At 39.3% G+C, this 27,900-nt stretch overlaps 1 long non-coding RNA gene across 1 annotated transcript in view; it reads left to right on the plus strand.

The window, feature by feature from the left end:
• The window catches only part of LOC106082844 (uncharacterized), a 248,409-nt gene that overhangs the window by 31,455 nt on the left and 189,054 nt on the right, over positions 1-27,900 (plus strand). The window contains exon 2 of the long non-coding RNA XR_009397098.1: positions 10,950-10,978. This is a non-coding gene — a long non-coding RNA (uncharacterized LOC106082844). The remainder of the gene's footprint in view (positions 1-10,949; positions 10,979-27,900) is intronic.

The following is a 27,900-nucleotide window of genomic DNA, read 5'->3' on the forward strand; positions in this document are numbered from 1 at the left end:
ATCCGCAACCTAACAGAGCTGCCCTATAAATTGATCTGTGGTCTTGATTTCTTGAGCCTCTAGAGGGCGCAATTCTCATCCAATTTGGCTGAAATTTTGCATGAAATATTTTGTTACGACTTCCAACTACTGTGAAATCGTTTCGTAACCTTATAGGGCTCCCCTATAAACTGATCTGGGATTTTGACTTCTTGAGCCTCTAGAGGGCGCAGTTTTCATTCAAGTTGGCTGAAATTTTGCAAGACGTATTTTGTTACGACTTCCAATAACTGTGCTATGTATGGTTGAAAGCGATCCGCAACCTAACAGAGCTGCCCTATAAACTGATCTGGGGTCTTGACTTCTTGAGCTTCTAGAGGGCGCAATTTTTATCCAACTTGGCTGAAATTTAGCATGACGTATTTTGTTACGACTTCCAACAACTGTGCTAAGTATGGTTGAAATCGTTCCGTAACCTGGTAGAGCTGCCCTATAAACTGAACTGGGGTCTTGACTTCTTGAGCCTCTAGAGGGCGCAATTCTCATCCGATTTGGCTGAAATTTTGCGTGACGCATTTCGTTATGGCTTTCAACAACTGCCCATAACCTGATAGAGCTGCCCTATAAACTGAACTGGGGTCTTGACTTCTTGAGTCACTAGAAGGCGCAATTCTCATTCGATTTGGCTGAAATTTTGCATGACTTATTCCATTATGACTTTCAACATCTTTAGCAAATATGGTTCAAATCGGTCCATAACATAATATAGCTGCCATATAAACCGATCTAGAGTCTTGATTTCTTGAGCCACTAGAGGGCGCAATTCTCATCCAATTTGGCTGAAATTTTGCATGACGTATTTCGTTATGACTTTCAACAATTGTGGCAAATATGGTTCAAATTTGTCCATAACCTGATATAGCTGCCATATAAACCGATCTGGGGTCTTGACTCCTTGAACCGCTAGAGGGCGCACTTATTCTCCGATTTGGATGAAATTTTGTACAACGGCTTCTCCCATGACCTTAAAAATACTTATCAAATATGGTCTGAATCGGTTATTGGCTGATACACCTCCCCTGTAAACCAATCTACCTATTTTACGTCTTGAGCCCCTAAAGGGTGCAAATTCCTATTCGATTTGTCTGAAATTTTACACAATGACAATGACTTCTTCTGTGGTCTCTGACATTCAATTCAATTATGGTCCGAATGTGACCATAACTTGAAATAGCTCCAATAGCATAGCAATTTTTTTTCTTTTAACTTTTGTTTTCCTAAAAGGAGATACCGGTAAAAGAACTCGACAAATGCGAACCATGGTGGAGGGTATATAAGATTCGGGCCTGCTGAACTTAGTACGTTTTTACTTGTTTACCCTACACCACCACTGTGGTACAGGATATTATAAGTTCGTCCATTTGTTTGCAACGCTAAGAAGAAGAAGAGCTAGGCCCGTTGATAAGTATACCTATCGACTCAGAATCACTTTCTGATTCGATTTAGCCGTATCCGTCTGTCCGTCTGAGAGTCCATACATCTTGTAATCAAGGTAAAGGTCGTATTTGTTGTCCAATTATCAGGAAATTTTGCACATGTCACTTTTTTGGCTCAAGGGCAAACGCTATTGATTTTGGTAAAAATCGGTTCAGATTTAGATATTGCTTCCATACATATGTATCGCCCGATTTGCACTTAAATGCCTGTAGTAACTACAATTTTTAAGCGATCTGCACAAAATTTGGCACTGCTTGTTTTGTCACTGATCGTAACATATCTGCTAGATTTCATCAAAATCGGTTCAGATTTAGATATAGCTCCCATCTATATGTACCGCCCCATTTCCACTTAAATGGCCGTAGTAACTACAATTTTCAACCGATCTGCACAAAGTTTGGCACGGACTATTTTGTTACTGATCGTAACATGTCTGCAAGATTTCATCAAAATCGGTTGAAATTTAAATATAGCTCCCATATATATGTACCGCCTGATTTGCACTTAAATGGTCGTAGTAGCTACAATTTCAACCGATCTGCACAAAGTTTGGCACGGACTATTTTGTTACTGATCGTAACATGTCTGCAAGATTTCATCAACATCGGTTCAAATTTAGATATAGCTCCCATATATATGTATTGCCCGATTTGCACTTAAATGGTCGTAGTACCTACAATTTCCAACCGATCTGCACAAAGTTTGGCACGGACTATCTTGTTACTGATCGTAACATGTCTGCAAGATTTCATCAACATCGGTTCAGATTTAGATATAGCTCCCATATATATGTATCGCCCGATTTGCACTTAAATGCCTGTAGTAGCTACAATTCCCAACCGATCTGCACAAAATTTGGCACGGATTGTTTTGTTACCGATCGTAACGTATCTGCAAGATTTCATAAAAATCGGTTCAGATTTAGATATAGCTCACATATGTATGTATCGCCCAAATTGCACTTAAATGGCTGTAGTAACTACAATTTTCAACCGATTTGGCACGGATTGTTGTGTTACTGATTTTAACACATCTGCTAGATTTCATCAAAATCGGTTCAGATTTGGATATAGCTCCCATATATATGTATCGCCCGATTTGTTCGAAAAAAGTAGGTTCAGATGTCTATTGCCCCAATTTATAATTGTAGGGTAGGTGTAGGGTATTATATAGTCAGCTTCGCCCGATTTCTGCCTTTCCTTTCTGGTTGTGTATAGAATTTGTGTAACAGACTTTCTGATCTCATTTGGCTGCAGCTGTCATATAGACCTGTCTACCAATTTGGGGTCTTGAGCCCATACCCTTGAGCCCACCGTTTTCAACCACCGATTTCGTTGAGATTTGACACAGTAAGTTTTGATGGATCATTACACCTTTGTGTCATATTTGGCCCAGATCGGACCATACTAGGATATAGCTGTCATATAGACCGATCTCCAATTAAAAACACTGATAGCATAAATGGTGCATTTTGCATTCTTTAACGTTAAAATTTCGAATAGGGAGTAAGCCTTAGACAAAAATAAACTGTTTCATATTTTCTACCACTGTGCTCGATGGTAACTCAAATTCCACTGCCATATCAGTCAATTGCCAACTATGTCTAAGAATGGAAATTCTTAACAAACCAAACAAGTCACTCCTATTTACATATTGACGTAAGTTAATATCCAATGACCAATTGGTTAAGAGGCCATTTAAAAACTTACCATCGGTTATGCATGTCGATGTATAACCCTGGTGGTGACCATTTTGCAGTATTTTGTCATTTTCAACTGAGCTTTAAATGTAATTGGATCATTTTGGGTTAAAATACACACATCCGATATAACTGCAAGCCAATTCGAGTGCATTGAAGCATACGAGTATGCAGATGAAAATTGAGACAATGGTCACTATGGGGAAATATTACGACTCAAGAAAGAATCACTACTCAAGGGTTAAATAAAAAGGCTCATGAGAAAATCAAGACTAACTTCCCAGCAGGCTGCGTCGTTAAGACGTCTTAAAAGAAAGGGCGCATGACCATTTTTAATCGTTGAAGACATATATCTGCAACCCCGTACAAATCGTTGATGCCGTTTTCATATAGTTGTCGCAAAAGTCATGCATGACATTTTAAGCGACATTGTGTACTAACATGTCATCATGTCACATGACAATTACAGGGGGAGGTCTGCTACGATGTCCTTTAAAGATCGTCCGTTTTTTGAAGAAAAAAATAAATACAATTTTAAACTGCTCAATAAAAACAAATAAAAAGGCATTAAAAAAAACTTCTCCCCAAAGAGGTGTCGCACTGCGCCACGCCGTTTGGACTTGGCTATAAAAAGGAGGTCCCTTATCACTGAGCTGAAAAATTTTGATTGGACAGCACTCATTGATTTGTGAGAAGTTTGCCCCTGTTCCTTAATGGAATTTTCATGGGCCGAACTTTGGATACCCACCACCTTGGGTACATATGTAAACTACCTTTCATCTGGTGAAAAATGCATGATTTATGCATCCACAGCAGCTATATTGAAATATGGTCCGATTAGGACCAAATTTGAGTGGTCTAATAAACACAAGTCACTGTTAAATTTTGGTTCAATATCGGTCTTTTTGGCTGCTTTATCCAAAAATAGACCGATCGGAACCATAAAGGACACGGATGTCGGAAAACCTAACATAAGTCACTGGACAAATAATAAATGCACATTTTCTGGGCCAAGACCTTTAATCGAGGGGTCGGTCTATATGGCAATTATATCCAAATCTAGACCGATTTGGGCCGCCTTTAAGAAGGACATCGAAGAACCTAATAAAACTCACTGTCCAAAATTTCAGCGAAATCGAACAATAAATGAACCAGTTATGGGTCCAAGACCTTAAATCGAGAGATCAGACTATATGGCAGCTATATCTTAATGTGGACCGATCTCAGCCAAATTAAAGAAGAGTGTTGAAGGGCCTAACATAACTCACTGTCCCAAATTTCGGCGAAATTGGACAACAAATGCGCCTATTATGGGTCCAAGATCTTAAATCGAGAGATCAGTATATATGACAGCTATATCCAATTCCAGACTGATCTGGGCCAAATTAAAGAAGAGTGTCAGAGGGCCCAACTCAACTTACTGTCACAAATTTCAGCAAAATCGGACAATAAATGCGTCTTTTTTAAATCGAGAGATCGGACTATATGGCACCTGTATCCAAATCTGGACCGATCTGGGCCAAATTTGAAAAAAGATGTGGAAGGGCCTCATACAACTCACTGTCCCAAGTATCGGCAAAATCGGAAAATAAATGCACCTTTTATGGTCGTTAGACCCTAAAGCTGAATCTCGGCTTCTATGGCAGCTTTATCTATCTGAACCATATTCGGGACAGATGTTTGGAGTCTTGATACAACTCACTGTTCCAAATTTCAGCAAAGTCACGTAATATATGCGCCTGTTATAGGCCTAAGACCCAAAATCGGCAGATCGGTCTATATGGCAGCTATATGCAAATATGGTTGTAATGAAAAAAAACGAGTCTGCAAAATTTCAACTCAATATGTCAATTTTTAAAGACTGTAGAGTGATTACAACTGACGGACACATGGGCCGACAGACATACACAAGGACATCATTAAATCGTCTAAGAATTTTACAACGATCCGAAATATATATACTTTGTGGGGTCGAAAATGAATATTTCGATGTGCTACAAACGGTACGACTAAATGAATATACCCTCTATTCTATGGTGGTGGGTATAATAATTGTGCTGACTTGTTCGTGGACACGGTCAGGGAATTCGTCGACAATCAAATTGTATAACAGACAAACTGTAAGAAACGTCAGCAGATATGCCATATCGGTGGAAAAAATCAAACTGTCTTAAAGAAGTATTTGAAGACAATGTCACCGTTGTTGGAACTTATAGCCAAACCCCTCATGCTAAATTTCAGACAAATCGGATAAGAATTGCGCCCTCTAAAGGCTCAGGTTATGAACTGAGTTTGATCATACTTAGCACAGCTGTTGGAAGTTATAACAAAACAGTCAAGATTTGAGTTCGCTATATCAAAACATGAACCGTTATGACCTATTTACAATCCTGATTGACCTACGGTAACATGAGGTAAGGTTAGGTTAGGTTAGACTGCGTCGACCCGAAAGTCTTCGGGTTAACCAAGTTTATTGACGGCAGACCTCTAGCTTTCACCGCCAAATCGTCTACCCTCTTAGTCCCCCTTACTCAGTTATGGACCGGCACCCAAACGATGCGGATTTTGCCATCCTCAGAGAAGGCGTTAATGTCCTTCTTACACTACAAGACTGTTCGTGACCTTACCGTCCTGGTTGTTATTGCCCTTATGGCAATTTTACTGTCGGTAAAGATGTTCACACTCGACGTCCTCGCGTTAGCACCACCTGCAGGACCGGATTATGGTCAGGCAGTCTAAAACAGATCTCATTCCCTGGGTTCTCAATGTAAACCCCCAGGCCCACTCTGTCCTCTAGCTTTGATCAATCCGTGTAATATGATCCTCCAGATGGCAATACTAGGGTTCTGTCAGTCCAAGATTGTGCCGTTGGCTGCAGTCCCTCACTCTTGACCTCTAGTGTCGTCTTAGGTATCCGATCGGAAACCTCTTCCCTTCCTTCGTGACATTAATGTCCTGGTTGTTTTTGCCCTTATGGCAATTTTTCTGTCGGTAAAGATGTTCACACTCGACGTCCTCGAGTTAGCACCACACCACTTCACGCATACCGTGATCGCCCGGATTTCTGCCTGCAGGACCGGATCATGGTCAGGCAGTCGAAAACAGATGTCTGTACCTGGGTTCACAATGTAAACCCCCATGCCCACTTTGTCCTCTAGCTTTGATCAATCCCTGTAATATGATTCTCCAGATGGCAATACTAGGGTTCCGTCAGTCCAAGATTGTGCCGTTGGCAGCAGTCCCTCACTCTTGACCTCAAGTGTCGTCTCAGGTATCCCATCGGAAACCTCTTCCCTTCCTTCCAGGTTTGCTATCGTTGCCTGGATTATTCCGCGATGGTATGAGCTGCTCCCATGTTCCATCTATTCTCCCATCGCCTTAAGCCTCACATTTAATCTGTATGTCAATGGGTTGGATATCTAGAATAGTCTCTATTGCCCTAGTGGACGTGGTCCTCATCGCTCCGCCTATGCCAATACAACATGTTGTCTGAACTTGATGTATTGTCCTAGCCTTGCATTTTTTCTCCATCGCAATCCACCAAACTACTGAGGCGTACTAACCACCAAACTACTGAGGCGTCTAATCACGCTTCTGTAGACCCAGTGGACTATCGTCGGATTCAGGCCCTATTTCGAGCCTACGGCCCGTCTACATAGTGCCTAACATCTGTGAGCTTTCTCAGTACGCTCCTTAACGCTACCTATCCAAGATCACACCTAAGTATTTGACCTTGTCAGGTATCGAAATTGTTTTATTGAGGAAACTTGGCGCCTCAAATTGGCCCACCTACGTCTTCCTCATGAACATGCATATTTGCATATTTCATTCTTCTATGTATTAACATTGAGACCCCTGGGGTTAGCCCAGTCATATGCCATATGCAAGACCCTTTCGGCCGTCCTACATAGCCAATTCAATTCCTTACCCCTAAGAAGTATTAGAACATCTTCTGCATAGCAGACGGGTTCAAATCCCTCCTCAGTCAGCATCCGTAATAGGTCATTTATGGTGGTCACCCCAAGGAGTGGCGATAAAATGCCCCCCTGTGGCGTGCCCTGTGCCACTTTCTCTCTTATATATATGTCATAGGACCAGCAGTTTATCCATCTGTTTCTTAGCATATGGTTTATCCAGTCTCTAAGGACCCGGTACTGGTCTAAGGTTTGAATCAATATGTCATATGTTAAACGCCACCTCGATGTCAATGCAAACCGCCAATGTGTACGTCTTGGCATCAAGGGATTCTTCTATTTTATGCACAACCTCGTGCAGGGCAGTCTCCACCGACCTTCCCTTGCACAGATACTTATTGCTGATGTAGGTCGTTGGGGACTGCAAATGGGCCATATCAGTTCAATTTCAGATATAGTTCCCATAAAAACCGATCTCCCGATTTGACTTCTTGATCCCCTAAAAGGCGCAATTTTTATCCGATGTGGCTGCGATCCAAATCGGTCTCTAACCATATATAGCTCCAATGGTTTAGCGGAATCCAGTTCCCAAGAGTCCCCCCGGCCGACCTAGCACGCTTTTACTTGTTAGTATTTAGAGCGCACAACAATCCAGTTACTGGCTTAGGTGTATGTCCATAGTGACATGAGGCGGATTAATATCCGCACCCTCGTTTCAACCAAACCTAATCTTACCTACTTTTTTTGATTTGTAGAGGTGTTTTAATTTTTTGTGTATGCAGCGGTTTGACTTTTAAAGGGGCGATTTTTTAGCTATTATCGTTTTGGTAACACTTATTTATACAGTTCACGCTCGTTTCGTGTTTTGTTTCTCTGTTAAACATCTTAAGTTCGGTCTATAATTTAACCATGAATCGTCTTACAACAGAACATCGCCTCGATTTATTGAATTTTATTATCAAAATGCGGGCTCTGTTAAGAAAGTTCATTGGCCGCTTCTTCCGTTTTACGATGAAGCTCATTTTTGACTCAATGGGTACGTAAATAAGCAGAATTGTGGATTTTTGAGTGAAGGGAGTGTAGATCAGCCAGAAACATTGCAAGAGCTACCAATGCATCCAGTTAAAGTCACAGTTTGGTGCGTTTTATGGGCTCGTGACAACATTGGACCGTACTTCTTCAAAGATGATGCGAACCGTAACGTAACTGTGAGTGGTGAGCGCTATCGTGCATCACATGTGAGTTCAACAAGACGGTACCACATAGCACGCATTACAATGGACTTATTGACTGGCGATTTCGGCGAACATTTTACTTCACGTTCGGGACCGGTCAATTGGTTGCATAGATCGTGCAATTTAACGCCTTTAGACTATTTTTTTGCGGCGCTATATCTATACAGACAAGTCCGCTTCAATTGACCCATTGGAAGACAACATTAAAGCATTTATTCGTGAGATTCCGGCCGAAATGTTGGTAAGAGTATGCCAAGGTTGGACTAAGCTGATGGACCAAGTTTAGGAAAACGTTCCTAAAGCCTTTAAAAAAATACCCTTAATATATTGGGTTGCCAAAAAGTAATTGCGCATTTTTCATATAGTCGGCGTTGACTAATTTTTTCACAGCTTGTGACTTTGTAATTGAATTCTATCTTCTGTCAGTTATCAGCTGTTACTTTTAGCTTGCTTTAGAAAAAAAGTGTAAAAAAAGTTTTTTTGATTAAAGTTCATTCTAAGTTTCATTAAAAATGCATTTACTTTCTGTTAAAAAATCCGCAATTACTTTTTGGGCAACCCAATAATTAATTGTTAGATTGTTCTGATATTTTGCCAAAGTTTTGGATTTAATCAAATTTTTTAGATAAATCCTTCAAATTTTTCAAGTTTTTTGCCTGTTAGGGCGATATTCATTAAATTTTACAATTTTTGTTTGTTGCTCTTTCGCGACGAGCTCAATGATCGGAGATGCAAATGGAAAAGGGAAGCCAAAGATACCAACACACATCAACCGCTAAGGGACGCGTTTCGTCTTCAGTTAGAAGACTGTTCAACCATATTATGTGTGATGGCTTCAAGGGCCGTGCGTTGGTATGTTGTATTTGAATCGTATTAATAGCGAAAACGCATCTATTATACAATTACCACATTAACCACGCTCGTCAACCCTGTCTATTAGCTGTACTTTTTCCCAATGCATGTATTTTTGTGTAATGACTGACATTCTTTCTGTGGAAAATTACACAAAAAGTACAGCTAATAGACAGTGTTGTCGAGGGTGGTTAACGCAACGCACCAACGCACGGGCCTTGAAGCCATCACACCTAATGTGGTTGAACAGTCTTCTAACCAAAGACGAAACGCGTCCCATAGTGGCTGGTGTGTGTTGCTATCTTTGGCTTTCCTTTTCCATTTGCATCTGCGATCATTGAGCTCGTCTCGAAAGAGAAACAAACAAAAATTGCATATCCTTTAATTATTATTTGTTGTTTATTTTTTCATAGAAATCCTATTTCGACTAAATTTCGTGTCATTTATTGAACGAATTTCTTTAATTATTGGGTTGCCCAAAAAGTAATTGCGGGTTTTTCATATAGTCGGCGTTGACAAATTTTTTCACAGCTTGTGACTCTGTAATTGCATTCTTTCTTCTGTCAGTTAAAAAAAGTATATTTGATTAAAGTTCATTCTAAGTTTTATTAAAAATGCATTTACTTTCTTTTAAAAAATCCGCAATTACTTTTTGGGCAACCAAGTTATGAGTAGTAGGTTGGGTTCCAATATTTGTTTTAATATAATTTTTTTTGCTTGCTTATCAATATTAATTAGTTTTTAGTTGAATTTTATGTCTCTGTTGATTGCAGCATAGGAAAACTTGCCTTCCCTGGGTATCCAATAAGCCAGTCGCCTTCCATCTATGTTTCTAACGCAAAAATGAGAAAACTTTTCTTCCATGTCGCATATGGCAGATCCGGTTTTGTACATATGTATTTGTAATGAAGGTGTAATCCTTATTTGTGTGATTTATTATGTATGCACCACATACTTTATATACAAAATATACACTAACATCTAATGCAAGCACTATGGTTAACAGATCTCTGAGAGAAACCAGGACAAGTGTTAATGGACATGACATGCAAAGTACTTGTAAATGGATTACTATACTGTTCGCAGATGAAATACAAATGGAATACATACGTGGTGTGCTCCATGCATGATTCATTTGCAGCTTTGATTGCAAACGAAATTTACAAATGAAGTTAATTAGAAAGACATGCAAATGAATTACGTAGTAATGGTGTTGGGAAAGGATGTTGTCTCAGTTTGAGACAAATTCGATTCTCATCAATACAGGTTTTTGGATGGAAATCAAAGCCAAAGTTAGTGATTTTCCAGTTAAGATATGAAATACTCTGTAATAATAGCTAAGCATAATTAAGGCTAATATTGTGAGCTATATGAAATAGTTTAGGCCATAGGGTAAAAATATTTTTAATAGTTTCGCATGGACCTATATATCAAAATTACCTAAAATTACCAGAACAACTTGGTCTATTTGACAGACAGTAGGGCTGGGGCAATATCAACATTGACCATGACTTCTTGCCAATCTGTGTTCATAAGCAATGGTCATGTCTTCCCCACTTTGTCACGTTGCATAGTAACCTAGACACAAGAATAGACTTTTTTTGCAGACATTTAAAGTTCATTGGGTAGTTGCATACAAATGCTCTTTCATAATAAAACACATTACAATTTTCAACGAATTATTTTATATATTTTAAGAATAATATATTTATTTAATTAAATACCATATTGTTTATTTATAAGAAATTAAATTATACCTTGCATATATTACAGAAATCTATTTTCCAATGCCTACAATCCAAGTAAGTACTAAACACTCATGCATACATACAAATATATTTCCACTCTTACGTATCTCTGTCGTTGTATGTGTATGAAATGATATACGTATTTTTATATTTTTAAGTAAGCGCATGTCAAAAGGTCAGACAAGCTTATAAGCAAACATTCATACCCACACACACATATGTAGGGTATATTTTCATGTTTGTGTATACTACAAATACACAAATATATATATTTACAGCCAATATCGAATTCAAGCATAACAAAATCATATATAGAAACTCCCCCTTTTTCCCATCTCAAAGTTTCCACACCTAAGCATTCGTTTTGAACTAAAGCCTTATGTGTGTAGGAGGTGAAACATATGCGTTGCCGGAAACAATATGGCGTATTTTTCAAATTGTGGCGCATGAAAGTGAATGTGTTTGGAGTAGAGGGAGAAGTAGTGGGGAGGTTTGGGAAGCCTAAAATAATTTTAAAGCCAATAAGCATAGGAAAAGTAAAATTCCGCTCGTTTGAAATGAAATTTTCCGAAAATTTTCTATAGAAATTAAATTTCCTATAGAAATGAAATTTTCCAAAAATTTCCTATAGAAATGAAATTTTCCAAAAATTTCCTATAGAAATGAAATTTTCCGAAAATTTCCTATAGAAATGAAATTTTCCTAAAAATTTCCCATAGAAATGAAATTTTCCTAAAAATTTCCCATAGAAATGAAATTTTCCGAAAATTTCCTATAGAAATGAAATTTTCCGAAAATTTCCCATAGAAATGAAATTTTCCGAAAATTTCCTATAGAAATGAAATTTTCCAAAAATTTCCTATAAAAATGAAATTTTCCAAACATTTCCTATAAAAATGAAATTTTTCGAAAATTTCCTATAGAAATGAAATTTTTCGAAAATTTCCTATAGAAATGAAATTTTCCGAAAATTTCCTGTAGAAATGAAATTTTCCGAAAATTTCCTATAAAAATGAAATTTTCCGAAAATTTCCTATAGAAATGAAATTTTCCTATAGAAATGAAATTTTCCGAAAATTTCCTATAGAAATGAAATTTTCCGAAAATTTCCTATAGAAATGAAATTTTCCGAAAATTTCCTATAGAAATTAAATTTTCCGAAAATTTCGTATAGAAATGAAATTTTCCGAAAATTTCCTATAGAAATGAAATTTTCCGAAAATTTCCTATAGAAATGAAATTTTCCGAAAATTTCCTATAGAAATGAAATTTTCCGAAAATTTCCTATAGAAATGAAATTTTCCGAAAATTTCCTATAGAAATGAAATTTTCCGAAAATTTCCTATAGAAATGAAATTTTCCGAAAATTTCCTATAGAAATGAAATTTTCCGAAAATTTCCTATAGAAATGAAATTTTCCGAAAATTTCCTATAGAAATGAAATTTTCCGAAAATTTCCTATAGAAATGAAATTTTCCGAAAATTTCCTATAGAAATGAAATTTTCCGAAAATTTCCTATAGAAATGAAATTTTCCGAAAATTTCCTATAAAAATGAAATTTTCCGAAAATTTCCTATAGAAATGAAATTTTCCTATAGAAATGAAATTTTCCGAAAATTTCCTATAGAAATGAAATTTTCCGAAAATTTCCTATAGAAATGAAATTTTCCGAAAATTTCCTATAGAAATGAAATTTTCCGAAAATTTCCTATAGAAATGAAATTTTCCGAAAATTTCCTATAGAAATGAAATTTTCCGAAAATTTCCTATAGAAATGAAATTTTCAGAAAAGTTCCTATAGAAATGAAATTTTCCGAAAATTTCCTATAGAAATGAAATTTTCCAAAAATTTCCTATAGAAATGAAATTTTCCGAAAATTTCCTATAGAAATGAAATTTTCCGAAAATTTCCTATAGAAATGAAATTTTCCGAAAATTTCCTATAGAAATGAAATTTTCCGAAAATTTCCTATAGAAATTAAATTTTCCGAAAATTTTCTATAGAAATGAAATTTTCCGAAAATTTTCCATAGAAATGAAATTTTGCCAAAAATTTCCTATGTAAATAAAATTTTCTCAAAAATGTCCTATAGAAACGAAAATTTCCAAAAACTTCCTTTAGGTTAGGTTAGGAAGATTTAAGAGAGCGTGCTTAACTCGGTTCATGTCTGGAATTATGTTCCCATCAATGTACCGGTGGCTGATAGCTTCGAAAGCCGGGTAACGACACATAAAATGCTCCAATGACTCATCATCTTCCCCAAATGTCGCACCTATTTTGCATAAGTGTCCTTTGTGTGCCGTTATAATACCGTAAGCTATATTTATCTACTACTGACTTCCTTTCAGTAATAGCCTCGTATTTTCACGATGCGGATCTATCCATAGCATTTTCGTTGACCTACTTACCGCTTAGCTGGTCCACAGTGCTGCGTTAGTGCGCCTTCGTCGCCCACGTCCTGAACGCATACTGCGTCGACCTGAAAGGCCATATCATCTGCTCTTTCATTCTCCCTTACACCGCTATGCCTCTGCACCCGAACAAAGCGGATCGTGCCATCCACAGCAGAGGTGTTCATCTCTTTCTTACACTCCAAAAGTGCTCGTGACCTTACCGTCCTAGTTGTCGCAGCCCTAATGGTCCGTTTAGTGTCTTTTAAGATGTTCAAATTTGAAGTCCTTGCGTTAACACCACACCTCCTCACGCATACCGTGATCGCATGGATCTCTACATGCAGGACCGTTTTATGGTCACTCGGTGAGAAACAGATCTCAGTCCTTGGATCCTTAATGTAAACCCCCAGGCCCACTCTGTGCTCTAGCTTTGATCCAACCCTGTAGCGTAAACTTCAAGATGGTTATACCGAAGTTCCTTCAATCCAAGACTGTGCCGCTGGCTGCAGTGGCTTTCACTTGACCTTAAGTGTCGTTTCAGCTCTCCGATCTGAAAACGCTTCTATTCCTTCTAGGTTTACTATCGTCGGATCGATTGTACCGCGATGGTATGACCTGCTCCTCTCCTCTATACTTTCTCCCATCGCCTTAAGTCTCATAGCTGCAGTGGCTGTGTGTCCGTAAACTACTGAGGAGAAAGTAAATATTGGTCTAATCCCGCTCCTGTAGAGCCGGTGGACTTTCCTTGGATTCAGGTCTCATTTCAAGCCTACGGACCTTCTACATCGTGCCAAACATCTGTGAGCCTTCTCGATACGCTCCAGAATGTGACACTTCCAATTTTGTCCAAGTTCACTCCTTCTTAGATAGCGAAATCCTTCTGTTGAGGAAATTCAATTTATTGATCCGCCCCACCCATAGGATTTTCATCGTCCTACAGACCATTGCACTATTCCACAGCGCTACATGCGCTTTCGTCGCACACGCCATAACTCAGATTGCGTGGTCTCGAAATGTTTTATACAAGTCAAGTTTACTGACGGCAGTCCTCTGGCCTTTATCGCAAATCGTATGCTCTTTGATTCCTTCTTACTCCTCTATGGCCAGGCATCCAAACGAAGCGAATCGTGTCATCCACCGAGAAGGGATTTATCTCCTTCTTATACTCCAAGGCTATTAGTGAACTTACCGTCGAGATAGTTGCAGCCCTGATGATCAGTTTACTATCCGCAAAGACGTTTAAACTCGAAGTCTTTGAGTTAACACCACTCCACATGGCGCGTGCCGTGATCGCACATCTCCCCTAGCTGGACCGTATTATGGTCAGGCAGTCGTAAAGAGATCTCAGCCCTTGGATCCTTAATGTAGACCCACAGGCCCACTCTGTCCTCTAGCTTTGATCCATTCTATTTAAGAACCGATAGAGATAACTCTTTGACATTTTGAAAAATTAGATTTGATGTGTTAACAATATCATCAGGGTACTAAAGTTGGTCACCTCGGCATTTCAAAAAAATGTTCGGGCTGCTAAATCTTCGTTTTCGGTCAGATTCACAAATAATTGTTTTGCTTGTTTGTGCTCAAGAATCCTAAAAAAGTCTTTTTGAGGTCTACAATATTTGATGTCGTATAACTTGCCTTTCCGGGCTTGAGTATAAATACCACCTTTGCCTCCTGCTAGGCTTTCCGAGTATATGCAAGTCTTTGGCACGCTGTGAAAATGGTTGCCAGATGAGGCGCCAGATAGTCTGCATCCTTTTGTAGTAACGCCGGAAATTTTCCATCAGGTCCGGGTGTTTTGAATGGTTTGAAGCTCCTCAAGGCTTCTTTGACCATAAATTCCGTTATGATAAACCTTCGATCAACCTCATTATTCCAAGATTCCGGTGTCTCCATGAATCCCGTCGTATCCTGTCGAAAATGGGTTCTCATCAAAAGCCTCAACATGTTCCCCGTTGTCTCTTCTCTCACTCCCATGTCGTCTACTAACGTTTCAGTTTGGACATGGGTTTTGTGAGAGAAACTTTATCATCTAGGCGGCATCGTTAACGCTATCAAACTGTTCTCAGAAAAGCTTCCAGGAGGCACATTTTGCCGCTCTGGTAATCTTATTGTTTTCTTTGAGCCATGTGTAATATACATCCCAATAAACTTCCGCTCTGTTAAAAATTCTGCAGACCTCTTTTCCAATATTTCGAATCTGCTCAATCATCCACTGTTTTTCTTGGGCTGATTTTCTTTCTCGACGAGGGAAATTATCTTCTAAAGACCTAAGTCAGGAGCGGTGGCCCTCTTAGACTCACGATTTATGCGGACAGGCAGGCTGAAGTCCCTGGCTGCGGGTCACATGAGGTCGATGCTTACATGAAGTGTTTCGGATGTTTGGTGACTGCAGTCAAATTGTGCTGTTTTCTGGGCCTTTAACGGGTGGCAGGGAATGAACGGCTGACGAGCTAACCAGGTTTGACTTTGAGAGTTCGCCGCCAATGGTTAACCGCCCTCTATATTGGCTATTTGGGATGGTGGATTCCTACTATGACGCATGTGCTGACTCGGCGTGGGCAGGTGTTGTGGGCTGCCAAGGCCCCAAGTCCCCAGTTCTCCGGAACGAGGACGTCGATTATTTTCGAGCTGGAGAAGCGTGACCTTTGTTTTTTGGTGAGAGTCCCGATCAACCACTGCAATGTCATGTCGCTGACTGGCGATGGGCTCGGCAAGATGAGAATTTCTGCTGAGTTTGTTGGTATGCGGAGGAGTAGGTTGAGCATCTGCTGTGCCTTTTCCTGTGATGACGGAGAGAAGGCATAGTATTATGGGTGAGCACTTCTTCTCTTCACATAGCTCTCTGCAGTCTTTCGATCCACGAATCATTCTGGACTTTTGCAAGAGATGAAGGGGCGGCCCTCTTTTCGATGAAACTTCTTTTGTTCTCTATGGCCGGCTTTTTAGTTTTCTTATATTTTTCTAATGGCTATCGTGTCTCTCTCCTATTCATTTCTTTCCTATTTCATTTCCTGATATGGCCCATTTACAATCCCAAGCGACCTTCACTAATAAGAAATATTTGTGCAAAATTTCAAGCGGCTAGTTCTACTCCTTTGAAAGCAGGCGGCGCTGAAGGCCCTGGCTGCGGGTTACGTAAGATCGATGCTTGAATGTTTGGTGACTGCAGTCAAATTGTGCAGTTTTCTGGGCCTTTAACGGGTGGCAGGGAATGAACGGCTGACAAGCTAACCAGGTTTGACTTTGAGAGTTCGCCGCCAATGGTTAACCGCCCTCTATGTTGGCTGTTTGGGATGGTGGATTCCTACTATGACGAATGTGTGCTGACTCGGCATAGGCAGGCGTTGTGGGCTGCCATGGCCCCAAGTTCCAAGTTCTCCGGAACGAGGACGTCGATTGTTCTCAAGCTGGGTCCTGATCAAGAGTCCTGATCGACCACTACAATGTCATATCGGTGACGGGCGATGGGTTCGGCATGATGAGGATTTCTGCAGAGTTTGTGGGAATGTGGAGGAGTTGGTGGAGCATCTGCTGTGCCTTTTCCCGTGATGACGGGGAGAAAGCATAGGATTATGGTTGGAAGCCACAGTAGCACGGAGGTTAGCATGTCCACCTATGACGCCTTAACGCCTGGGTTCTAATCCTGGCGAGACCATCAAAAAAAAAAAATCAGCAGTGGTTTTCCCCTCCTAATACTGGCAACATTTGTGAGGTGTCGCACTGCCGCACGCCGTTGGGACTTGGCTATAAAAAGGAGGCTCTTTATCATTGACCTACAACTTGAATTGGACTGCTCTCATTGATATGTGAGAAGTTTGCACCTGTGCCTTAGTGGAATGTTCATGGGCAAAATTTGCAATTTACTTCTTTTTTCACATAGTTCTCTACAGTCCCTCGATGCCCGAGTCATTCTGGACTTTTGCAGGGGTCTAGAAGCGATGAAGGGGGCGGTCCTCTTTTCGGTGAGACTTCTTTTGGTCTCTATTGCTGGATTTTTAGTTTTCTTATCTTTTTCTAATGGCCTTCGTCTCCCTCTCCTATTCATTTCTTCCTATTCCCTTATTTCCTATTTCATTTCCTCATATGGCCCATTTACAATCCCAACCAACCTACACAAATAAGAAGTATTTGTGCGAAATTTCAAGCGGCTAGCTTTACTCCGTCGAAAGTTAGCGTGCTTTCGACAGACAGACGGACGGACGGATATGGCAAGATCGGATAACGATTAATAATATATATATAATTTATGGGGTCTTGGACGAATATTTCGTGGAGTGAAAAACCGAATGACGAAACTAGTATACCCCCATTCTATGGTGGAGAGTATAAAAACGGCTGAAATTATTTTCATGAAGTTTTCACAGATTGTAGAGTTTGCCCTCCGATCAATATAGGATACTCCATTTTTTGCAATGCAAAGGGGGAGCGGACCTTCCCCTTAACCCCCGTTTTCAAAAACTGTGGATCTTGGAGATGGGTGCACCGATTTAGGCGAGATTTGGTTTGTACTCTTATGGTAACCCTAAAACACGAAATTGCTGTACAACTTAGGGGTCAAACAACCGTGCAGGCCGCTTCACCCCAAAAACCACTCCTAAACGGACATGTAGGCCGATCGGGACAATGTGGAATTCAAACGAAAGGAACTTGAGAGTAGAATGCGAATCTTGATGCAAATTTGAATCAGTTTCCGGAGGGTCGCTCCACTCCAAATACCATTCCTAAAGGGACATGTAGGCCGATCGGAACAAGTCCTAGTGATGTTTAATGCAGGCACCTGCCGCATTGGCCTAATCCTGCAGGGCTCTTAACCCCGGGTGAATATAATGCGTCCACCAACGCCCCCACACATAGCCTAAGCTATGCATGAGTACCAATTCGAGTTCACGTTGTCTGAACGTGTTCTCCCCCTTGGCTAGGGGCGGAGCACTATCGAAAACTCCTTTCGATCTATAAGTCACGGCACCCGGTTGCAATGCAACTCCACATCGAGCTTACGCTCTACCCGCGATTTGGGTCCAAACCACAGCCAACACGTTACTCCCCACTGGGGCCTCACCATAGTCGGGCTGTAATCGAAATGCCAGGGGCCCCCGACTCCCGTGGTACCAGATTAAGGACTCCGGGCAGACCTCGTAACCAAAGCTACTACCGGTTGAACCCCAAACGGTTCCGGACTGGTCACTTGAAAGGAAAACGGCAAAAGCCATTTCCCCAAAAAACCCCCATCCCCCCAAAACCCCCACCACCACCAAGATCAAAACATGGTCGCCAACAAAACGGACTAAAACCAATACGGACGTAAAAACGGACAAAATACCCAAACACGGACGAGAACCCTATACGGATAAAAGCAGACAATTCCCTATACGGACATGGCGGACAAAACGAACGGACAAGAACAGACACTTCCCACTACGGACAAAACGGACGAGCACACAAAAAGCGGACAAACATCAAGAGCCAAACCATTGGATGACCTCGCCAGAGGCCTATCACCGCCCACCTAACATCCTCCTCCTATCAAACACCGCCCTCGCAAAGGCCGATCAGGACAATGTGGTATTCATACGACAGCTAGTTGAGAGTAGAATACGAAACTTGATGCAAATTTTAATCAGTTCCCGAGGTGTTGCTCCACTCCAAAATTATTTACTCCAAATGGACATGTATACCAAGCGGGACAATATCCTAATGGAAGGTATTTGAGAGTTAAGTACAAATACAACTTAAGGTTGTAGCGAAGCCCGCCGAGCCAGCTAGTTAGGTATAAAATTTTCCAAAAATTCTTATGGAAATGAAATTTTTATTTCTTTTTGACTGACTTGGCATTTCTCTCTTCCAAAGTTTGTAGCAAACATCTTTCAAATGCCTATCTCTAATTTAAACCATCTTAACACCTTTTCTTATTTCTCCTACCCGACCACCCATCCAATATAGAACAAATATTATGAAGAAAGGTCAAAATCAAACAAATTTGCTTAAAGGAGAACTAAAGAAACAAAATTAATTATTCGTAGGTACCTCCAAATCAGGAAAAAAGGTATATTTTTTCCTTTGAAGACATTTGAAATTCGCAAACATCTTGCAGATATGCAAACAACGAAACGCGCAAATATTCAAATTCAAGGTGATCGATATGCAAACATCCTTGTGTCGCTTTAAGTTAACCCCTAAAGGAATACTAATTATCTTCAGTGTGTGTGTGTATGTCCGTCCTATGAAGATTTGTACCACGCACAAAAGGTCAGAGGCTGCCGAGGACACTGACACAACAAACCAATGATCAAGGCAGCATCTCTCTCAATTGAAAATGTCACAGCATTTGGGTCAAAACACATTTGGTTTGAAATCAGGTAAAATTTATCTCAATTTTGTTTCCTTCAAACTTCTAAGCACGCGATAAACTGTCCAAGTGATTGACCCCACCAAATAAGAAAAATTAACCTTTTTTCTTGCCTTTAGCTAAAAGACATGAATCTTAGTTAAGGGATGGAAGGGATGCTCTTCGCATTTCTCTTGATCTTTAGGTAGCGCCACAATTGTCGCACTTTTCAAAACTGGACATTGTCCAGTTCATGTGACACATTTGAAATAATAAAAGAAGAGAAGGGCATTTGGGTAATTTTATGCCTTAAAATGAAATTTATTATTATTTTTTTCGGAGACCAAGAATTTTTTGATTAAATTTGCGTAACAATTTACCTGAATATAAAGCAGAGTTTATTTATTATTCCCTTTGGATGTGTTATTTGGATTTTCTCCGCGCTGACCAGAGGGTTGTTTATATGCAAAAATAAAATTCTTATAGATTTTTATAAGAATGTGTCCTTATTATTCAGCTTGTCCTTGTAAATCCTAGCAGCGCTGGTCAGCGTGAGAATATCCTATGTCCTTGTCCCAATGTCCTGTCGCTTTAGCGCTGTGTCCATTGACCGATGCTCTTTCTCTTCTGTGCTGGTCATTTTTGCCTGGCGTTTTGGTGGTTGCCTGTGGCGTTGCAAAAGCATTAATCCGATTTTAATGAAGCATAGCACTTTGTGGTCACAAAAATTGTGTTTCTTACAAAGAGGGATTATTCCTTTGGCTTGTAATTCCTTAAGTTTTCTGCTTGTTTTTGTAAGAGAATTTGAATCGTCCATTATTTCGTAAGAAAAATTTATTAAATTTTTGTATATCCTCTCTTAGTTGTGGAGAAAAGTTAGAAAATTCATTTACATATCCTTTTGTGTTACAAAATTTAAATTTGAAATCTACAACAGTTACGGTTTAAGATTTTGAAATGGGTCATATGGTTTGGAAACTAGTTTTTTTTTAATAATTTTTTGGTTTTTTTGGCTTTTTACTAATCAATTTTTTTATGTGAAAAAATGTTGGAGTTTTTTAAAGTCTTAAAGATTTGGTTTTTTGTAAGGACATTAGTGGTCATTTTAATTAAATATTATTACCCGCTGGGATGTACCTTTTTGTGCATTTTTTTTGTCTAAGCTCGCCTGTGGTTAAGGACATAAAAGGTTTAGGAGAATGTTCATTTCAAGGAGAAATTATAAAAAAAAAATTCAAGAGTTCATTTAGAATAGCCTTGAAAATCGATTTTTTTAATTTTAAATCTCAATATAACCACAAAAAAATTAAAATCATTCCAAAAACAAAAAATTTTCCTCCAATGTTTTTTGGTAATCAGAGATGGTCTGTATGTCGGTATTTAAGGTTTTGCGACTGTCAAAAAGTTGTAAAGGGTGATTTTTTTGAGGTTAGGATTTTCATGCATTAGTATTTGACAGATCACGTGGGATTTCAGACATGGTGTCAAAGAGAAAGATGCTCAGTATGCTTTGACATTTCATCATGAATAGACTTACTAACGAGCAACGCTTGCAAATCATTTTCAGTGAATCATTTTCAGTGAAATCATTTTCAGTGAATCGACAAATTTTGTTCAGCGATGAGGCTCATTTCTGGTTGAATGGCTACGTAAATAAGCAAAATTGCCGCATTTGGAGTGAAGAGCAACCAGAAGCCGTTCAAGAACTGCCCATGCATCCCGAAAAATGCACTGTTTGGTGTGGTTTGTACGCTGGTGGAATCATTGGACCGTATTTTTTCAAAGATGCTGTTGGACGCAACGTTACGGTGAATGAACACATTTCGAACCGAACACTGATTTTGGTAATAAAATTCAATGATTTGCAAGCGTTGCTCGTTAGTAAGTCTATTCATGATGAAATGTCAAAGCATACTGAGCATCTTTCTCTTTGACACCATGTCTGAAATCCCACGTGATCTGTCAAATACTAATACATGAAAATCCTAACCTCAAAAAAATCACCCTTTAAATGTCGAAAACTTCATATAATTGTAACTATTGGGTTGCCCAAAAAGTAATTGCGGATTTTTCATATAGTCGGCGTTGACAAATTTTTTCACATCTTGTGACTCTGTAATTGCATTTTTTCTTCTGTCAGTTATCAGCTGTTAATTTTAGCTTGCTTTAGAATAAAATTTAAAAAAACAAATTTGTATGATTGAAGTTCATTCTAAGTTTTATTAAAAATGCATTTACTTTCTTTTAAAAAATCCGCAATTACTTTTTGGGAAACCCAATATTATATAAAAATGAAATTGTTGCTCTTTGTGTATTAGTTTGTTTGTCTGTCCCGTAAAGGCTAAAAACCGGCTGAACCGATTCACGAAATTCTCACAGATGGTACTACATTTTTTGAAATTCGAAGGGGGAGCGGATCCTCCCCCTTGCCCCAATTTCCAAAAAACCCCACATCTCGGCGATGGGTGTACCGATTTTAGCAAAATTGTGCCAAATGTGTGTCACCTTATGATACCCTAAAAACTCGAAATTGGAAATTGGTACAAAATTTTGGGGTCAACTAACCAGGGGGGACGCCCTATTTCAAAACCCACTGGAACGGACATGTTCACCGACTGGGACAATATGGGTATCAAATGAAAGGTATTTTAGAGTAGAGTACGAACTTTGCATAAAAATTTCACCCTTAGTGTGGGGGGGACTCCCATCCCTAAAAACACTACCCAACAAGACACTTATACCTCTAAGGGCAATATGTGTATCAAATGAGGGGTATTTAAGAATAGAGTACGTACTTATCATACAAATATCACCTTAAGTGTCGAGGGGGATCCCCACCCCAAAACACCATTCAACAGGACACTTTTATCGCTTTGGGCAATATGGGTATCAAATGAAAGGTTTTTAAAAGTATAGCAAAAAGCTGATATAAAACTTCATTCCTTGGTATCTGAGACTCAATAGAACATATTTACCGATTGGAACAATATGTGTATCAAATGAAAGCTGTTTGGAAGTTGAGTACACATCTGTTATAAGAATTTGGTCCAAGGTGTTTACGAGGCCTTGACCCAACCCCACAACCCCCCACAACAGGCATGAGTGTCCAACGTCACAAAATGAGTATAAAATGAAAGCTTTGGGATGGAGTCTGGGACTCTGGCCCACCCACCCAATATGCTTCAATAAGACGTGTAGTTCGATCGATATAAAATGGGTATTAAACGAGAGGTCTATGACAGTAAAGTTCGAATCTAATGTTGATATAAGAATTCAAGTATCTGGATCATATCCAGTCATTCAGTCGGACATGTAGATCTCGACATTAAAGGACTCAAATAAATTGTCTTTAGGGTCTTAGCGTCGGGGAGAACAACCCTCTCCTCCCTATTGTATTCAAATGAAAGGACGTGTCGGTGGGCAATCGCCCTCCCCCAAATCCTACCCAAAAAAAGGAATCAAAAATAATAAAAAGAAGGCTGATTAGGATAGAAAAGGACAGCAATCAAATGTCTGTGGTAGGCGAGTACCCTTTTTACAATCAAATTGGGTTAGACACAGGAGGATCTGCGGATCTTTAACAAGTAAGAGCGTGCCGAATCTTATATACCGGCCCGGCCGAACTTAGGATTGGGACACGGCGTTTGCCCTCTGGATCGCATTTGTGGAGTTTTTTGCGCCATATCTCTGTTTAGGCAAACTTTGAATAATGAATAAAAATTGTTATGCTATATCAAATTATAGTCCGATTCGGACCATAAATGAGTTGATTGGTCTTCATTGTAGAAGCATTGTGTAAAACTCCAGTCCATTCGAATAACAATTGCGCCTGGTAGGGGCTCATGAAGCAAAATCAAGAGATCGGTTTATATGGGAGCTGTATCAGGCTATATATAGATTCAGATCATATTTAACACGTATGTTGAAGGTCATGGAGTCAGCCAAATCGTATGAGAATTGCGCCTTCTAGTGGTTCAAGATGTCAAGCTCCATGATCGGTTTATATGGCAGCTAAATTTACTTACAGTCCGATTTGAACCATACCGAGCACAGTTGTTAAAAGTCATAACAAAACATTTCGTGCAAAATTTCAACCAAATCGGATGAGAATTTTGCTCTCTAGTAACTCAAGATGTCAAGATCCAAGATCGGTTTATATGGCAGCTATATCAGGTTATGAACCGATTTCAACCGTACTTAGCACAGTTGTTGGAAAATGTAAGGAAACACTTCACGCACCTTATTTAGGGTGAGATATCAAGGGGGGCAGGGCCACCTCCAAAGTCCGCCAATTAGAAATATAGATCGATAACGACAATATGGGGTTTAAATAAAAGGTATTTGAGACTAGAACACCAATCTGTTTTATGGGGATCTACCTCACTCCCAAAAATACCTCCATACCGGACATTTAACGATGGCGTTACTCAAATAACCAATGACCAACATCAGCTTCTGTTCCCAGGTTAAGGACAGCTGGAGGCAAACGTTGGGTCTTGTTGCAAGCGGCTCGCGACAACGAGGGATACGTGTGCGATCCCACAAATTCCATGAGGTTGGGGCGCTGGTCCAGTAATCTGCCCCTGAAAAACTATGAGAATCACTATGAGACACAAAGAAATATATAGAAATAGTTGGACGAACAAAATATGGGAGCAATATATTGGGTTGCCCAAAAAGTAATTGTGGATTTTTTAAAAGAAAGTAAATCCATTTTTAATAAAACTTAGAATGAACTTTAATCAAATATACTTTTTTTCCTTTTTCTAAAGCAACTAAAAGTAACAGCTGATAACTGACAGAAGTAAGAATGCAATTACAGAGTCACAAGCTGTGAAAAAAATTGTCAACGCTGACTATATGAAAAATCCGCAATTACTTTCTGGGCAACCCAATTTAAATCTGAACCGATTTCGAGCAAACTTCTTATATAATATGGTAATCGTGAAGGATAGCGTTGTGCAAAATTTTGGCAAGATTGGTTAATAAATGCGCTTGCAGTGGCTCTAGGAGTGAAAATCGGGCGATATATATTTGAGAGCTATTTCTAAATCTGAACCGATTTCTATGAAATTCACCAATAATATCGAAAATCCTTCCCTTCCTGGAAAATTTCGAGGGACTCGGTTAACAAATGACCACATTATTGCAATATTAGTCCAAATCGGACGAACATATATATGGGAGCTATATCCAAATCTGCACCGATTTTTTTCAATTTAAATAGGCTTCGTCTCTAGGCCGAAAAACATGCCTGTACCAAATTATAAGACGATCGGACTAAAAATGTGACTTTGTACACAAACTAACAGGGAGCGAGGACAGACAGAAAGACAGACAATCGAATCCGAAAGTGATTCTGAGTCGATCGACGTACTTATCAATGGGTCCTTCTCTCTTCCTTTTAGGTGTTACAAACAAATGCACTAAGTTATAATACCCTGTACCACAGTAGTGGTGTAGGGTATAAAGATTTTTAAAATTAATTATATTCTCAATAAAAAAATCCTAATGAAAATAAATTTTTAAAAAAATGGTAAATGAATTTTTTTAAATGAAATTTTTAGTAAATTTCTTATAGAAATGCAATTTAGAGAAAATTTCCTACAAAAATGAAATTTTCAGAAAATTTTTAGTTTATTGTGTGTTTATTTCCGTATTGACTCGAAAACGGCTGAAAGATTTTCTTGGAACTTTCCCAGTTGCTGCAGAATAACCCTGTGGGTATACTATGGTACCGTATATTTCAATATCTAAAGGGGAGCGGACCCTCCCCCTTATGATATTTTTTTAAAAATGCCGAATTTGGTTGGAGCACTTTCAATTTTCTTTACACTATTTACAAAATATTGGTATACAAATTTGGGGCCAAACTTGGAAGGGAGCTGCCCCACCCCAAAACCCCCACCAAACCAAAATATTTAACGATCAGCTCAATATTGGACTTTAATGAAAGAGATTTGAATTTGGGAGCCAACCTACTTGCCATTTGGAATTTTCAGAAAATTTCCTACAATGAGGAAATTTTTAGGAAATCTTATATATGAAGATCAATTTTTGTTTGTTTCTATGTTTATATCAGGGACGTAGCCAGGGGGCGCGCTTTCGGGCCCATGGAGGCGCGCTTTCGAATGTCAGCGGGTATACGTACTTATTATTGTTTGGTAGTTCTAGTATAAGCCCCTCACTAAAAAAATAAAATCATGGCTACGTCCCTGGTTTCTATGTTATGTATATTCTCAAAAACAGATGAATCGATTTTCTAAAAACTTTCACAGGTGATGTAGAATAGCACTATGGTGAAATAGGATATTTAATTTTTTTATATCAGAGGGAGGGTGGACATTCCCCCTAACCCCAATTTTCAAAAACTCTAGATTTCAGAGATAAGTAGGGTGATTCAATCGAAAGCTAGCTCGCACTCTTATAGTAACCCAAAGAGCGTACAACATCCCGATTACTGGCTTAGGTGTATGTCCATAGTGGCATGGGGCGTATTAATATTCGCTACCTCTTTTCAACCTAACCTAACCTATAGTAATCCAAAAACAACAATTTGGTTTTCACAATGTGGATGGGTTATCTGGCGGGATCGTCCCTTCTCTAAAACCAAACGGCTTTATAGAACAATCATGCCGTTATGGGATTCAATTGAAAGGTGTTTGAGCCCATACCCAAACGACCCCTCAAACCAGACATATTTACTAACCAGACAAGAAAATTTCCTATAATAAAGAATTTTTTAGGAAATCTTATATATGAAGATAAATTTTTGTTTGTTTGTATGTTTATATCAGGGACGTAGACAGGGGGGGGGGGCGGTTTCGGGCACATGGAGGCGCGCTTTCGAATTTCAGCGGGTATACGTACTTATAATTGTTTGGTAATTCCAGTATGAGCCCCTCCCCATAAAAATTAAAATCCTGGCTACGTCCCTGGTTTTTATGTTATGTATATTCTCAAAAACAGATGTATCGATTTTCTAAAAACGTTCACAGATGGTGTAAAATAGCACTTTGGGGAAATAGGATATTAAATTTTTTAATATTAGAAGGATACAAATGAAAGGTGTTCTGGAGTGGAGCATGAAATCGGTATACACTTTTGGGATCAAGTATCTACAGGTCCGCTCCACCCCAAAAACTCCTCCTAAAAAGAAAGATTTTCAGAAAATTTTTTTAAGAATGTCTATAGAAAATGAAAGTTTCTAAAATTTTCCAAATTTTATTTAGGCATTTGTAAAGTTGTTTTTATACCCTCCAGCATAGGATAGGGGTATACCAATTTCGTCATTCTGTTTGTAACTCCTCGAAATATTCGTCTATGATATTTTAAGTTGATCTAGCCAAGTCCGTCTGTCCGTCCGTTTGTCGAAAGCACGCCACCTTTCGATGGAGTATAGAAAGACGCTTGAACTTTTGCAAAAGTACTTTTTATCAGTGTAGGTTGGCTGTCCATCGGTCCATGTTTGTATCGCAGAGGTTAGCATGTCCGCCTATGACGCTGAACGCTTGGGTTCGAATCCGGGTGAGACCATCAGAAAAATTTTTTTAGCGGTGGTTTTCCCCTCCTAATGCTGGCGACATTTGTGAGGTACTATGCCATGTAAAACTTCTCTCCCAAGAGGTGTCGCACTGCGGCACGCCGTTCGGACTCGGCTAAAAAGGAGGCCCCTAATCATTGAGCTAAAACTTGTATCAGACTGCACTCATGTGGTATGTGAGAAGTTTGCCCCAGTTCCTTACTGGAATGTTCATGGGCAAAATTTCCATAAACCGATCTGGTATCTTGACTTTATAGGCCTCTAGAGGGCGCAATTCTTAACCAATTTGACTGAAATTTTGCATGAAGTGTTTTGTTATGACTTCCAACAAATGTGCCTCTAGAAGGCGTAATTCTTATCCGAATTGTTTCGTTTGTTTGTTTTCGTTCGACGTGTTTCGTTATGACTTCCAACAACTGTGCTGAGTATGATTCACATCGGTTCATAACCTGATATAGCTGCCATATAAACCGATCTGGGATCTTGACTTCTTCAGCCACTAGAGGGAGCAATTCTCATCCGAGTTGACTGAAACTTTGCATGAAGTATTTTAGTATGACTTTTAACAACTGTGCTGAGTATGGTTTAAATCAATCCATAATCTGATATAGCTGCCATATAAACAGATCTTGGATATTGGACTTCTTGAGCCACTATAGGGCGCAATTCTTGTCGTCCATAACCTGACATTACTGCCATATAAACGATCA

This window comes from Stomoxys calcitrans, chromosome 2, assembly GCF_963082655.1.
Source record: "Stomoxys calcitrans chromosome 2, idStoCalc2.1, whole genome shotgun sequence".
Taxonomy (NCBI): Eukaryota; Metazoa; Arthropoda; class Insecta; order Diptera; family Muscidae; genus Stomoxys; species Stomoxys calcitrans.